The sequence below is a fragment of the Procambarus clarkii genome, chromosome 43, assembly GCF_040958095.1.
Source record: "Procambarus clarkii isolate CNS0578487 chromosome 43, FALCON_Pclarkii_2.0, whole genome shotgun sequence".
Taxonomy (NCBI): Eukaryota; Metazoa; Arthropoda; class Malacostraca; order Decapoda; family Cambaridae; genus Procambarus; species Procambarus clarkii.
In genome coordinates this window covers 33,993,203-34,008,790 of record NC_091192.1, presented here as the reverse complement: position 1 = coordinate 34,008,790, position 15,588 = coordinate 33,993,203, and the positions used below count along the sequence as shown (strand labels likewise).

Below are 15,588 nucleotides of genomic sequence, written 5' to 3'. Positions count from 1 at the left end.
TATCCCTCTCCCCACCCCATGAAAAGAATACCAAAGTGAAGTTCGGGTTTACCGAGCTGCCTAGTATATTTCTGTAAACCTCCATTGTGGTAGCCATGTACATCTTAACTGTAAATGACCCAGAGAAGACTTACATATACTTGCTGGCATGTTAAGTGACTTGTTTTGTGTGTGGCTGGCCAGCCTCCTTGGCATCCGCCGGGGTGACAGTAGCCAAGATGGCCTTCGTCTCAACTGTCCACTACCACAAATAGCTCTTAGGAATATATGAGAATGTAGGAATTATGGAGACTGTAGAAGTGTCCATACGAGGTAGTGCCTGTTGGTCCATACGAGGTAGGTCCTATTGGTCCATACGAGGTAGTGTCTATTGGTCCATACGAGGTAGTGTCTATTGGTCCATACGAGGTAGTGCCTGTTGGTCCATACGAGGTAGGTCCTATTGGTCCATACGAGGTAGTGTCTATTGGTCCATACGAGGTAGTGTCTATTGGTCCATACGAGGTAGTGTCTATTGGTCCATACGAGGTAGTGTCTATTGGTCCATACGAGGTAGTGTCTATTTACATTCACCCAAACTTGTGTATGTCTGACCTAATATATATATATTATAAATATATAATATATATATATATATATATATATATATATATATATATATATATATATATATATATATATATATAAATTTTCCTTGATGGGGACAGGAAGACTGTTCATTTACCGAGGCCCCCACTTGCCGTGGCGAAGCACTGAAACTCTTGAGGATGCATCCCACAACAGCTGATTAAGTCTCCGGTGCTTATTTACTCCTGTGTGAGCAGAGGTATCAGGTGAAAGGAGAAGTTGCCTAAACTTCTCTGTTGTGCAGCAGGAATGGTACCTGGGACAGTTCGGTTGAGAGCCGCGTGTGTTAACTCGTTAACTAAGTACTTCTGATCTCTTGTGAAGTATCTTTCTGGCCTGATACTGCGAAGGATATCATGCTACAGCTATCATGCTACAGCAGGCATGATAGCGCTTGCTGTAGGTGTTAGGTCAAACGTTCAATACTGCAAGGTCTGTTGCAAGCAGCAATGTTCACGTTTTGTGCTATATATTTGGTCAGCAGCTGGTCGACAACTGCCGGACCCCAAATTTAAACACCCGTAGGCCTGGTGTTTCACATATATGTACGGGAACCAGGCCTAACATCGCATATAATAGATCTAAAATTGTTTGAACAGATTATAGGCTCTTTAGTTACTTTTTCAAGTTTGGAGTTTGTCATTGGGACGAATTCAGTAATACAGAAGTGAACTTTTTTTTGGAGGGGGGCCCATCAGTCTATTTTTTGAACGTTGGACCGTTGTGGATGTGTTCATTTGATGCATCACGTTAGTGTTATCTCTGTGTGTATTGGACCAGATAGTTGTCATAACTTCTATCATTAGTGGAGAATGGGGCGACGATTAGCGGAGGATGGGGGTGATGATGGGGGGATGGGGCGAGGCTGTGATGACAGGAGGGTAGGGGCGGCTTGGAGCAAGAGGATGGCGGGGTGCGCTAGGCGGCACCCGCCCTCCCAACACACACCGCTGGACTTCGAGACCGCGTCTTCAAGAAACAATTATACAAGTTCCTATGGTAAGTGTCCGAGCACCCGGGCTGTGGTGGGTATATGGGGCTGAGGGCCGCTGTAAGCCTGTTGTATTGTGTACCCCAGGTGTACCCCAGGTGTACCCCAGGTACAGACACCAGACCACTGGTGCTGGGGGTGGGGGGGAGACAGTTAAGGCTGTGCACAACACGGTCGGTTCCTCCAGGATTTACGGCTTATTTACCATCCAGTAAAGTCTCTCGTAAATTGTTTTTAAAGCTTCAAATTTATGATGATTCAAAGAGCTTAAGTTGGCGCCCAGTAATCTGGACCCGTCTCTTAACATCCCGTTTTCTGTTGTGTGTAATTGCAGGGGAAGCTTGTGTGTGTAAAGCTTCAAGCCCATAACATAAGCTTTCCCATGGCGGGAGACAATTAGAAGCCTGTTCTTTCCTCAGGGGGGGGGGGGGGGGGGTTATACTGGGTGTTCTTTTATTTGATATCGTGTTAAATACATCTGTCTCTTTAATTATGTCTTCGTAAAACGGTTCAGCCGTTACTGGGGTATAAGCATCACACTAAGGCTTAATATGACAAACAAGACTCCCTGTAATTCTGCCTCACTAAACGCTAGCATTTTTCTCGGAAACCGGGCAATTCTTTTTTGTCTAGTTTCTATTTGTAATGCAAAATGATCATTTAGGATTTCATCTACAATAAAACAATTCCCCTCTATGTTCACAGTATTTTTCTAACAAGCATCATCTAATCTCCAGCATCTAATCTCTAAAGAGAGAGAGAGAGAGAGAGAGAGAGAGAGAGAGAGAGAGAGAGAGAGAGAGAGAGAGAGAGAGAGAGAGAGAGAGAGAGAGAGAGAGAGAGAGAGAGAGTGAGTGAGTGAGTGAGTGAGTGAGCGAGCGTGTAACGTACGGTTATGTTACGTAGTTGGGTAGATTAGATACACAGTGTTTAGTGAGTTTCATATTTATTTAGTAGTCCTGGATACAGCAGTGTCGTAGACGTTGAGACAGAGCAGAGAGCTGAGTGTAGCCGGAGTCGCGGAGCTCTATGTGGGAGAGCGTTGTAGCTCGATGCGGTCCTAGTCCGCTGTGTGTTCTGTGTCGAAGCTGTAGCGTCTTGGGGTCGATTAGAACTGCCTACGCCGAGTGCTACATTCTTGACTGGAAATTGTACTGGATTGTTATTCTGTTGTTGTTGTTGTTTTAGATTCAGCTACTCAGAACAATAGTTCCAGTAGCCCGGGCTATGGTGAGCCTGTATGTGGAGGCTCTTTAGAGCCATTATCTGTATCAGTGGCTGATACTAGAGATCTGGTGATGGATGGGGGTCTTCATGATGGTTTTCAGCCTGGAGGGCTGGCTATACCAGTTATGGAGCTGGTGGGATTAGTGTAGACCTCTAGGTTTTCCGTTTTTTCTTTGCCTGCGACTTTGGCTGAGCAGTGCTGTCGTTGGAGTTTGGTGACGTGGCCTCCATGAGGAAGTCTTGAACCGTGTAGGTGTCATATTTGTGGAGATGCAGCGGTGGAGCTCCTACTATGATTTCCTCGTCTGAGGAGTCCGTAACCTCCGTAGTGGGCGTTTTTGTCTTTCGCCTCGCAGCCTTAGGTAGGTTTAGGTGTCGTTGATTGGTGGTTGTAGCTATTTCAGGAGCGCTGGTGGTGCTGTTATCGTTTGTAGACAGCACGTCTGCTAGCGCGCCTGCTGAGATAGTGATGGTAGGAGTGTTGGGAGCTGGAGAAGGAATTACCTCTGTTTGTGCCGCCCGCGTCTTGGGTGGTTCTGGAGTCGGTGTTGAAGTTGACCACATGGTCGTCCTGGTGGTAGAGGAGGCAGTGAGATTTACGCTAGTGGCTATGATGGGGGCCAGGCCATTGTCTATGTATAATGCGTTTAGTTCACTGACAAAGCGCTGGTTGTCTGGTCCTGCAAGCCTTTCCGCTAGTCTAATAAGACCAGGGATAATGCCTGCACGTGATGCAGGGGGCTGTGAAGGAGCCTGTGGGACCTTGGGTCCCCAATGAGAAGGCTGTGTCGCCTGCTGGAAGGAGCCACATGTTGGTAAGACCGGAAAGTCTTCTGGTCGATTAGTGAGAGCTAAGGTGGTGGGTTGAACGCTTGGGGCTCTGGTCGAGGAGGTAGAAGGGTTGTTTCTCTTAACTTCAACCTGGGCCTTGATGCTTTCCTGTCTGCGGGGGCAGCGGTAGGAAATTGTGGGGTGATTACCATCACAGAGCAAGCAGCGATGGACTGTTGCCTTGCATATGGAGTAGTGATGGTCCAGTGCGCACAGGCTGCACTTCTGGACAGGGTGCTGACACTTGTTGGTCGGGTGGGAGAGCTCGTAGCACTTAAAGCACTGCTGGATCTCATGGTATCGTTCCCTTTTTATTTGGTGGGGTGGTATTTTTAGACCGAAGCAGTAGAATCCTTGTGTGGCAGCCTGGGTGGCCGCAACTATGGTGGTGAACGTAATCTTCATTGATGTTTTGTCGGTGTTGCAGAACTCTAGGTTGAATACCGATAGGTTTGGATTTCGTCCTCGGTATTGTCCATGACATGATGTTGAGGTCGCTCACCGATCCACTGGCTGGTCCTGCTGGTAAAAACAGTTCTTCCGGCCAGGAACTGACGTGGGAAGTAAGGATGTAGGTGGTGCTCTTTGTGAAGAATGGCATCGTTAGTGAGGAGTTTTTCTAGCTCCTCTTCACGTGAAAAGAAGAGAACGATATCTTCACCTTCCTGACTAATGTCAGCGGGTTCGAGGCCAGTAACGTCCTTCACGACCTTTAGAGTATTGCTTCTCCCGATAGCATGACCGTCAAGTGGAGTCGCTCTGAGCTTAAGACGTTTGGGTCGCATTGTGACCACACTGCTCCTTGTGATGTGTTGGCGGGAGATGTCTCCCCCGTCTGTGAGGTGGTCAAGATCTACTGTGATTGCTATTCTCAAATCGCTTGCTTATATACGGTTACTACACCTCACAATAAGATAGGAGAGTGGAAAACCGTTGCCTGTAAATAGGGATAGTATTATAGCTTGTGTAATTAGTTATGCCATTAAGATGATGAGATAATGGAGCGAGTATAAGTTTACTCGCTACAAAAGAGAGAGAGAGAGAGAGAGAGAGAGAGAGAGAGAGAGAGAGAGAGAGAGAGAGAGAGAGAGAGAGAGAGAGAGAGAGAGAGAGAGAGAGAGAGTGAGAGAGTGAGAGTGAGAGTGAGAGTGAGAGAGTGAGAGTGAGAGAGAGAGAGAGAGTGAGAGAGTGAGAGTGAGAGTGAGAGTGAGAGAGTGAGAGTGAGAGTGAGAGTGAGAATGAGAATGTTAGGTGGAAGTTAAGAAGTAAACAATAGCTGGAATACAGAAAACGCCAGAGGAGACAACAACGAAGGGAAAGACAGGAAAGAGTGCCTTGAGTGGCTCAAGATGTCAGAGAAATAATTAACCAGGTGATAAGTGAGCCACAACAATTAAATATGTACCGAGTCCACAAAGCTACAGTATTTCCCATTGTTTATCTAGTCGCATATGACCCCTAATTGCCTCGTATGGTCGTGGCCACCCCCTGTTGTGTAGTCATGCACGACCACCAAATGCCATGGTAATATCCGCCATGGACCCTCGCAGTGAAGGAGACAGTCCCCCCCGGGGTCAGGGAAGGAGAATGACCAGTGGTAGAGGGATAAGCCTCCAGGGGAGAGAGAGAGCGCTCCGGGTTCCAATTGAGCTACAGCCCCTCACAGGTGGCGCCACCAGAGGCCCGCGGTGAAAAATCTATACCATCACCAGAGTGTAGAGTACTGTGGCGTGCAGGTGCCCTCGTTTGTGTGTTCTGGAGACACTTGTAATGTATGGCGACCCCGTTTGTGTGTTCTGGAGACACTTGTAATGTATGGCGACCCCGTTTGTGTGTTCTGGAGACACTTGTAATGTATGGCGGCCCCGTTTGTGTGTTCTGGAGACACTTGTAATGTATGGCGACCCCGTTTGTGTGTTCTGGAGACACTTGTAATGTATGGCGACCCCGTTTGTGTGTTCTGGAGACACTTGTAATGTATGGTGACCCCGTTTGTGTGTTCTGGAGACGCTTGTAATGTCGCTTGTGAATAATATTGAAGATTTTATTAAGCTCTCTACCAAATTATTATTGGCATGAGTTTCTTTAGTGAAGCTCTACACGACTCCAGGGGGAGTACACCAGGGGAAGCACACCAGGGGAGTACACCGGGGGAGTACACCGGGGGGAGTACACCGGGGAGTACACCGGGGGAGTACACCAGGGGAGTACACCAGGGGAGTACACCGGGGGAGTACACCGGGGGAGTACACCGGGGGAGTACACCAGGGGAGTACACAAGGGGGAGTACACCGGGGAGTACACCGGGGGAGTACACCAGGGGAGTACATCGGGGGAGTACACCGGGGGGAGTACACCGGGGAGTACACCGGGGGAGTACACCAGGGGAGTACACCAGGGGAGTACACCGGGGGAGTACACCGGGGGAGTACACCGGGGGAGTACACCAGGGGAGTACACCAGGGGGGTACACCGGGGGAGTACACCAGGGGAGTACACCAGGGGAGTACACCGGGGGAGTACACCGGGGGAGTACACCAGGGGGAGTACACGAGGGGAGGTACACCAGTGGTAGTACACCGGGGGAGTACACCGGGGGAGTACACCAGGGGAGTACACCGGGGAGTACACCGGGGAAGTACATCAGGGGAGTACACGAGGGGAGGTACACCAGTGGTAGTACACCAGGGGAGTACACCAGGAGAGTACACCAGGGGGAGTGCACCAGGGGAGGTACACCAGTGGTAGTACACCAGGGGGAGTACACCAGGGAGTACCTCTACCACACCTGTCACTATGTAGTGGGAGCGTCTCCACCTGTGCCGTCTCCTATACCTTCGCCTGTGGTGGGAGCGTCTTAGAGAGAGCTGTTGATCACGTCCCCTTTAGAGTAGCTGCTGCCACACCCCCGCGCGGTCGACGCCGCCCTCCCACCACCGCTCCCACAGTCCGCCGCCACTCCCACAGTCCGCCGCCCTCCCACCACCACTGCTCCCATAGTCCGCCTCGCTCTGCATATGTATGCTCCTGGTGGCGTCCCTGGAGGGGGAGTGTAAACACTCACATTGTACCTGTAGCGCGCCAGGGCGTCCCTGAAGGGGCAGTATAAATCCTCTCACATTCTACGTGTAGGTCCACCTGCGCCTGCGTGGCCTGCTGGTGGCTCTTGTAGCCCTTCTTCCCGCGAAACGCGCACCAACACTATAATTTTAGTGCGGGTTTCCCTCTGAAATATTCTGTATACCAAGTAAATGTGCGGTTCAGTTGTTGTAGTTCTCGGTGTACTGCTGCTCTCAGATTGCTCATTGACAATACAAGGTTACACTCAACGGCTCCTTTAAAGGCAGATTCTTTGGCTAACTTATCAGCTCTATCATGAATTCGGAGGCCAACATGAGATGGAGACCACATGAAATGGACTCTGTTACCATCCTTAATAATTTGTAGATCTGAGGCAAAGTGAAATTGACACCAGTAATTCCATCTATCATCATACTATCATGCAAGAGGAGCCACACATCTATGGATCATCCAATAAAATCAGCAGACTTCTAGATGTTACTACTGCTCGGCTTAGACTTGGTTACAAGTATCTTTGGGAATTCTCATTATCTGCTGATGTAGACCTGACCAAATGTAAACTGTGTCAACAAAATTATTCGCACACCCTCCGTCACTATGTGATGGAGTGCGAAAAGATACGTGAATTTAGAGACAATTCTATAACCAATGTTCCAGCGATGTGTCAATATTTCATTCAAAATAATCTGCTACCAGAAATTTTAGCCAAATATCCCCAGTTTGCTAACTGTAGGTAGCAACTAAGTGATTGTAACCTATCCACCGGTGCCCACTGGATGGGGGGCGGTGTGCAGGACAAACATATCAATTGTGACACAAGCTCTCCACATATGTCAGTTGCTTAATTTAGAAACTGTACTTGTGGTCGATCTCGAACCCATTGTTGATGTGACGACTTATACTGAATTTTGTAACTAGTTCACCTAGACTGTAACTTGCTTAGCTAAATAAATTGTGGGGTTCAGTCCCTGAGCCCATTATGTGCCTCTGTAACCCTTTCCACTACTGCCCACAAGATGGGTATGGGGTGCATAATAAATGAACTAAACTAACTCAGTTGTTGTAATTACGTGTTTTTATTATCTATTGATCCTTAATGTTTGGCGTTCATTCTTCTCGTCTGTTTCTCTGTGATATTTTGGATATGTAAGTTTATGGTTGAGAGAGTGAGGTGTAGGGAAGGTGGGCCGTGTTGACGTGGACGACGACGAGGGCCGGGGTGGCGAATGGTCGCCTTGTCTCCAGAAGTAAACATGTGAGAACCTGTGGGCCCACCCTCACATACATGGCCATGGTCCTGGAGAGTGGCCCCCACCCTCACATACCTGGCCATGGTCCTGGAGAGTGGCCCCCACCCTCACATACTTGGCCATGGTCCTGGAGAGTGGCCCCCACCCTCACATACCTGGCCATGGTCCTGGAGAGTGGCCCCCCACCCTCACATACCTGGTCATGGTCCTGGAGAGTGGCCCCCACCCTCACATACCTGGCCATGGTCCTGGAGAGTGGCCCAAACCCTCACATACCTGGCCATGGTCCTGGAGAGTGGCCCAAACCCTCACATACCTGGTCATGGTCCTGGAGAGTGGCCCCCACCCTCACATACCTGGCCATGGTCCTGGAGAGTGGCCCAAACCCTCACATACCTGGTCATGGTCCTGGAGAGTGGCCCCCACCCTCACATACCTGGCCATGGTCTTGGAGAGTGGCCCCCCACCCTCACATACCTGGCCATGGTCTTAGGTTTGTATTTCGTGGAACCAATACTCAGAATTTTACCCAAAGAAAGGATATTAACGCTATGTATCAGTGAGAAAATCAGTACGTGTCATGAGCTGGATTCGAACCTATGCTCTGGTTATTGCCACGTGCACCCTTTAGGCCACTACACCACTACATGTTCAAAAGGAAACCCCAATAGGATTTCTCTAAGATCGGAATCCTCTAGGAAACCCTAGAGGATTCATTTGAATCCCAGGTGGCATTCAATTTGACCACGTCGTGATGTAGTTAGATTCTCAGCATCTGATAAGCTGGTCATGAAATCTCACTGCATAACCAAGTGGGCTTCTTTCACAGTTCAGCACTCGTATCAGCCTCCTCTAACACTCACAAACAAACCAGCTAAGACAGCCCAATATGTCTGGAAACTGCCCCAGCATGATGTGAAGCCACTTGTCTCAGTAGTGATGACTCCCCATGTTGGTGATTTTCTATTAGCAGAAGGCAGGCAGGCGTTTCAAGCTGCAAATCGAATGTATTGAAGCAGCTTTGCTATCACTCGCCTAAAATCAAACGGAATATAGCAGCATTTGCCGTCAGATATATAAAACAAATCGTCAGATCTGAGAAAAATATATTCTTCTCAGAAAATACTTGGCATACATCACAAATTGCTTAATTATGAAGACAGATTTCCAGATTTTGCTCTGTGATTATCTTGAACATATAGAGATGAACTCATGATATAGGGTGTTGAGTGTCTTGAACATATAGAGATGAACTCATGATATAGGGTGTTGAGTGTCTTGAACATATAGAGATGAACTCATGATATAGGGTGTTGAGTGTGTCTTAAGAGCCGGATAGAGAGCTTCATTCTGCATCCGGCCAGAAGGACGGCGTCTCTTGAGTGTGTTGTGTTTGCAGCTCCTGAGTCAATCATTAGTTAATTAATTTACCTGGCGGCCTAACATAAGTAACTTGTTTATCACGGCTAACTTGCTTAGCTAAATGAATTTGGGGGTTGAGTGTGTGAACCTGTGATGTGTCTGTACACTTTCCTCTGCCACTCACAGGATGGGCAAGAGCTCCACAACCACTCACAGGATGGGCATGTGGTCCACAACCACTCACAGGATGGGCAAGAGGTCCACAACCACTCACAGGATGGGCATGTGGTCCACAACCACTCACAGGATGGGCAAGAGGTCCACAACCACTCACAGGATGGGCATGTGGTCCACAACCACTCACAGGATGGGGCATGTGGTCCACAACCACTCACAGGATGGGCAAGAGGTCCACAACCACTCACAGGATGGGCATGTGGTCCACAACCACTCACAGGATGGGGCATGTGGTCCACAACCACTCACAGGATGGGCAAGAGGTCCACAACCACTCACAGGATGGGCAAGAGGTCCACAACCACTCACAGGATGGGCAAGAGGTCCACAACCACTCACAGGATGGGCAAGAGGTCCACAACCACTCACAGGATGGGCAAGAGGTCCACAGCCACTCACAGGATGGGCAAGAGGTCCACAACCACTCACAGGATGGGCAAGAGGTCCACAACCACTCACAGGATGGGCAAGAGGTCCACAACCACTCACAGGATGGGCATGTGGTCCACAACCACTCACAGGATGGGCAAGAGGTCCACAACCACTCACAGGATGGGCAAGAGGTCCACAACCACTCACAGGATGGGCAAGAGGTCCACAGCCACTCACAGGATGGGCATGTGGTCCACAACCACTCACAGGATGGGCAAGAGGTCCACAACCACTCACAGGATGGGCAAGAGGTCCACAGCCACTCACAGGATGGGCAAGAGGTCCACAACCACTCACAGGATGGGCAAGAGGTCCACAACCACTCACAGGATGGGCAAGAGGTCCACAACCACTCACAGGATGGGCATGTGGTCCACAACCACTCACAGGATGGGCAAGAGGTCCACAACCACTCACAGGATGGGCAAGAGGTCCACAACCACTCACAGGATGGGCAAGAGGTCCACAGCCACTCACAGGATGGGCAAGAGGTCCACAACCACTCACAGGATGGGCAAGAGGTCCACAACCACTCACAGGATGGGCAAGAGGTCCACAACCACTCACAGGATGGGCATGTGGTCCACAACCACTCACAGGATGGGCAAGAGGTCCACAACCACTCACAGGATGGGCAAGAGGTCCACAACCACTCACAGGATGGGCAAGAGGTCCACAACCACTCACAGGATGGGCAAGAGGTCCACAACCACTCACAGGATGGGCAAGAGGTCCACAACCACTCACAGGATGGGCAAGAGGTCCACAGCCACTCACAGGATGGGCAAGAGGTCCACAACCACTCACAGGATGGGCAAGAGGTCCACAACCACTCACAGGATGGGCAAGAGGTCCACAACCACTCACAGGATGGGCAAGAGGTCCACAGCCACTCACAGGATGGGCAAGAGGTCCACAACCACTCACAGGATGGGCAAGAGGTCCACAACCACTCACAGGATGGGCAAGAGGTCCACAACCACTCACAGGATGGGCATGTGGTCCACAACCACTCACAGGATGGGCAAGAGGTCCACAACCACTCACAGGATGGGCAAGAGGTCCACAACCACTCACAGGATGGGCAAGAGGTCCACAGCCACTCACAGGATGGGCAAGAGGTCCACAACCACTCACAGGATGGGCAAGAGGTCCACAACCACTCACAGGATGGGCAAGAGGTCCACAACCACTCACAGGATGGGCATGTGGTCCACAACCACTCACAGGATGGGCAAGAGGTCCACAACCACTCACAGGATGGGCAAGAGGTCCACAACCACTCACAGGATGGGCAAGAGGTCCACAACCACTCACAGGATGGGCATGTGGTCCACAACCACTCACAGGATGGGCAAGAGGTCCACAACCACTCACAGGATGGGCAATGTGGTCCACAACCACTCACAGGATGGGCAAGAGGTCCACAACCACTCACAGGATGGGCAAGAGGTCCACAACCACTCACAGGATGGGGCATGTGGTCCACAACCACTCACAGGATGGGCAAGAGGTCCACAACCACTCACAGGATGGGCAAGAGGTCCACAACCACTCACAGGATGGGCAAGAGGTCCACAACCACTCACAGGATGGGCAAGAGGTCCACAACCACTCACAGGATGGGCAAGAGGTCCACAGCCACTCACAGGATGGGCAAGAGGTCCACAACCACTCACAGGATGGGCAAGAGGTCCACAACCACTCACAGGATGGGCAAGAGGTCCACAACCACTCACAGGATGGGCATGTGGTCCACAACCACTCACAGGATGGGCAAGAGGTCCACAACCACTCACAGGATGGGCAAGAGGTCCACAACCACTCACAGGATGGGCAAGAGGTCCACAACCACTCACAGGATGGGCATGTGGTCCACAACCACTCACAGGATGGGCAAGAGGTCCACAACCACTCACAGGATGGGCATGTGGTCCACAACCACTCACAGGATGGGCAAGAGGTCCACAACCACTCACAGGATGGGCAAGAGGTCCACAACCACTCACAGGATGGGGCATGTGGTCCACAACCACTCACAGGATGGGCAAGAGGTCCACAACCACTCACAGGATGGGCAAGAGGTCCACAACCACTCACAGGATGGGCAAGAGGTCCACAACCACTCACAGGATGGGCAAGAGGTCCACAACCACTCACAGGATGGGCAAGAGGTCCACAACCACTCACAGGATGGGCAAGAGGTCCACAACCACTCACAGGATGGGCAAGAGGTCCACAACCACTCACAGGATGGGCAAGAGGTCCACAACCACTCACAGGATGGGGCATGTGGTCCACAACCACTCACAGGATGGGCAAGAGGTCCACAACCACTCACAGGATGGGCAAGAGGTCCACAACCACTCACAGGATGGGCAAGAGGTCCACAACCACTCACAGGATGGGCATGTGGTCCACAACCACTCACAGGATGGGCAAGAGGTCCACAACCACTCACAGGATGGGCAAGAGGTCCACAACCACTCACAGGATGGGCATGTGGTCCACAACCACTCACAGGATGGGCAAGAGGTCCACAACCACTCACAGGATGGGGCATGTGGTCCACAACCACTCACAGGATGGGCATGTGGTCCACAACCACTCACAGGATGGGGCATGTGGTCCACTACCACCCGCAAGGTGATCCTGGGGCCCATTATCCAGAGGATGGGTATGGGTGGGTACATAATTGAGCCAAATCAAATTCATCTAAAGTTTGGGTTAGGTATCGAAATCTGCGTTCATTTTCCCCAAGACTAATGGTCAAGCTGCGAGGGACAACCGGACTACAGGCTATAAAAGTATAATATGGACAATTTAGCCTGTCCTAAGTGAGGGGAAACTCTCCAACATATATTATGATATAATAGTAAATTCAATAATTGATTTAACTAAATGCTAGAGAAGTGAACTGTAAAAAAATTCAAAGGTTAATTGGTTTATTCTCCCTGCACATCTTTTAGGGGGGGGGGGGTACTAATAATGCTGGAACTACCTGTTGCATATACATGTATAATAATTTCAATAATGATATTAATAAATAAATGAGAGTTAAAGAGTTAGTAGACTACACTACAACTGATTAGTATAAACTTCAGCTTAGCTGGACTGAAGATTTCCTGCTAGACCAGCACTAACACGAGAGCGGTCCTCAGGTGGGGTTACTCAGTGAGTGTTGACTCCGTGGTCACTGCCTCCTGTACTCCAGCCCTGGGGCCAGATTCACGAAGCAGTTACGCAAGTACTTACGAACGTGTACATCTTTTCTCAATCTTTGACGACTTTGGTTACCTTTATTAAACAGTTTACAAGCATGAAAACTTCCCAATCGACTGTTGTTATTGTTATAAACAGCCTCCTGGTGCTTCGGAGCTCATTAACTGTTTAATAATTGGAAACAAAGCCGCCAAAGATTGAGAAAAGATGTACAGGTTCGTAAGTGCTTGCGTAACTGCTTCATGAATCTGGTCCCAGAACGCCAACGTGTTCGAACCGGTAGAATCTTCTCTCACGTCGCCAAGTAGATCTGCCGGGGTAATACAATGTACCAACTGCTACAGCCTGCTATATTTGCATTATAACACAGGAAATGATACCTAATCAAGGGGAGAGAGGCTTACTGGGGGTTGTTGTTAATTATGCCTCGTAACCGGTTGAAATTTCAATGTTAAGAGCTCGTAACAAGGAAATCAAATATTATACAACCGGGAGACGTCCTTGGAGAATGCGACAGCTTGACATGTGGTAATCCGTTCAACGGCCCGACTCTGCTGCACTATTTGCACCTCCGAGTGAGACAAGTCTGCAGGTATAAGGACAAATATGGCGTCTATATGGAGAGGACGGTGATGCGTCCCCCTCTCTCGCCAGGTGCTCAGCGACTGTTGCGGCGTGGAGCGGCGTCCCCCTCTCATCACCTCATAGTTACGGCACTATTTGTTAATGCTAATTTACGATTGAAAGGACGTAGATGCTAATTTACATATGAATTTATTCTTCGCTATTACTATGAACATTAAATAAACTCTATCTAAGATAATCAAACGCAAAAGAACCCAGATTGATGACGGAGTTTCTGTCAAGTGCTAGGCAAAGGAATAGTCACCGTGTACATGTGGCGGTTGACGCAATCATCCTAGATTAGTATCTGGGGTGTCGGAAAGTTCCGGCACCTATATCCTTTAACGGAAGAGAGGCTGGACACTGGGGACCACTGAGACAAGTGATCCCGCGGCGGGTGCCTCCTCCACCCGTAGAGCTTCTGCCGGTGATATATGGGTGGTGGAGCCCTTCTGGTTAGTGAGAGTGGTAGACTCTATGTGTAAGTTGATAGTGTGTGTGACCGGTGTTCTCCTCTCTCCCCCCAGGCTGCGAGGTGTGGGCTGCCTCTCTCCCAGGCTGCGAGGTGTGGGCTGCCTCTCTCCCAGGCAGCGAGGTGTGGGCTGCCTCTCTCCCAGGCTGCGAGGTGTGGGCTGCCCCCCCCAGGCTGCGAGGTGTGGGCTGCCTCCCCCCCCCAGGCTGCGAGGTGTGGCCTGCCTCCCCCCCCCCCCCCAGGCTGCGAGGTGTGGGCTGCCTCCCCCCCCAGGCTGCGAGGTGTGGCCTGCCTCCCCCCCCCCAGGCTGCGAGGTGTGGGCTGCCTCTTTTGACCACCACGAGCCGCCCTCCTACACACCCCTACTGAGTGCCATCAGCGGCGGCAGTGTGACTGTGTGCCGTGGACACTGGCACCACTCACCCTCCGCCGTCTGCCTGAGAGCTGGTTGAGGAGAGACGAGTACCACGCACCGTTCACGGTAAGTACTGTGCTCTCTGAGAGTGACTCGGTCGTCTCAGAATGTTTCCCTTACAGGCCTGGAGCCTCATATCTCTCCCTCCGGCCTAGTATATATATCCTTACACATATTTTACCTGTAAATACTCTCTCCCTCACGGATGTTACAGTCGTGACTAGCTCGTCACGACTGTGCTTAGTGATATTAATTAACGACGGAGGTGGGGAGGGGGGGGGGGGAGGGTCCACATACCCTCACTGTGTCTGCCACTCCCCTCACTATGTCCTAGTAAATCACAGTACCCTAACAACGTACACAATAAATCACAGTACCCTAACACCGTACACAGTAAATCACAGTACCCTAACACCGTACACAGTAAATCACAGTACCCTAACACCGTACACAGTAAATCACAGTACCCTAACACCGTACACAGTAAATCACAGTACCCTAACACCGTACACAGTAAATCACAGTACCCTAACACCGTACACAGTAAATCACAGTACCCTAACACCGTACACAGTAAATCACAGTACCCTAATACAATAAACATACCTGGCTCACGAGACATAATTAGGGGGGGAAACAAGCACAAGAGAAAAATAAAATTTGATAAAGTTAGCGGAGAAGGAAGGAAGGAAGGCAGGCAGGCAGGCAGGGAGGAAGGAAGGAAGGAAGGAAGGCAGGAAGGCAGGCAGGAAGGAAGGAAGGAAGGAAGGAAGGAAGGAAGGAAGGAAGGAAGGAAGGCAGGAAGGCAGGCAGGCAG

General features: G+C 50.3%; 1 protein-coding gene and 1 long non-coding RNA gene across 2 annotated transcripts in view; both read left to right on the top strand.

Moving 5' to 3' along the window:
* The window catches only part of LOC138349979 (uncharacterized), a 64,870-nt gene extending 50,294 nt beyond the window's left edge, over window positions 1-14,576 (top strand). The window contains exon 3 of the long non-coding RNA XR_011221949.1: window positions 14,412-14,576. This is a non-coding gene — a long non-coding RNA (uncharacterized lncRNA). The remainder of the gene's footprint in view (window positions 1-14,411) is intronic.
* Window positions 14,577-14,636: 60 nt separating this feature from the next.
* The window catches only part of LOC138349978 (potassium voltage-gated channel protein Shab-like), a 588,390-nt gene continuing 587,438 nt past the window's right edge, over window positions 14,637-15,588 (top strand). Inside the window, exon 1 of the mRNA XM_069299981.1 lies at window positions 14,637-14,837. The gene's annotated coding sequence lies outside the window, so the exon portion shown is untranslated. The remainder of the gene's footprint in view (window positions 14,838-15,588) is intronic.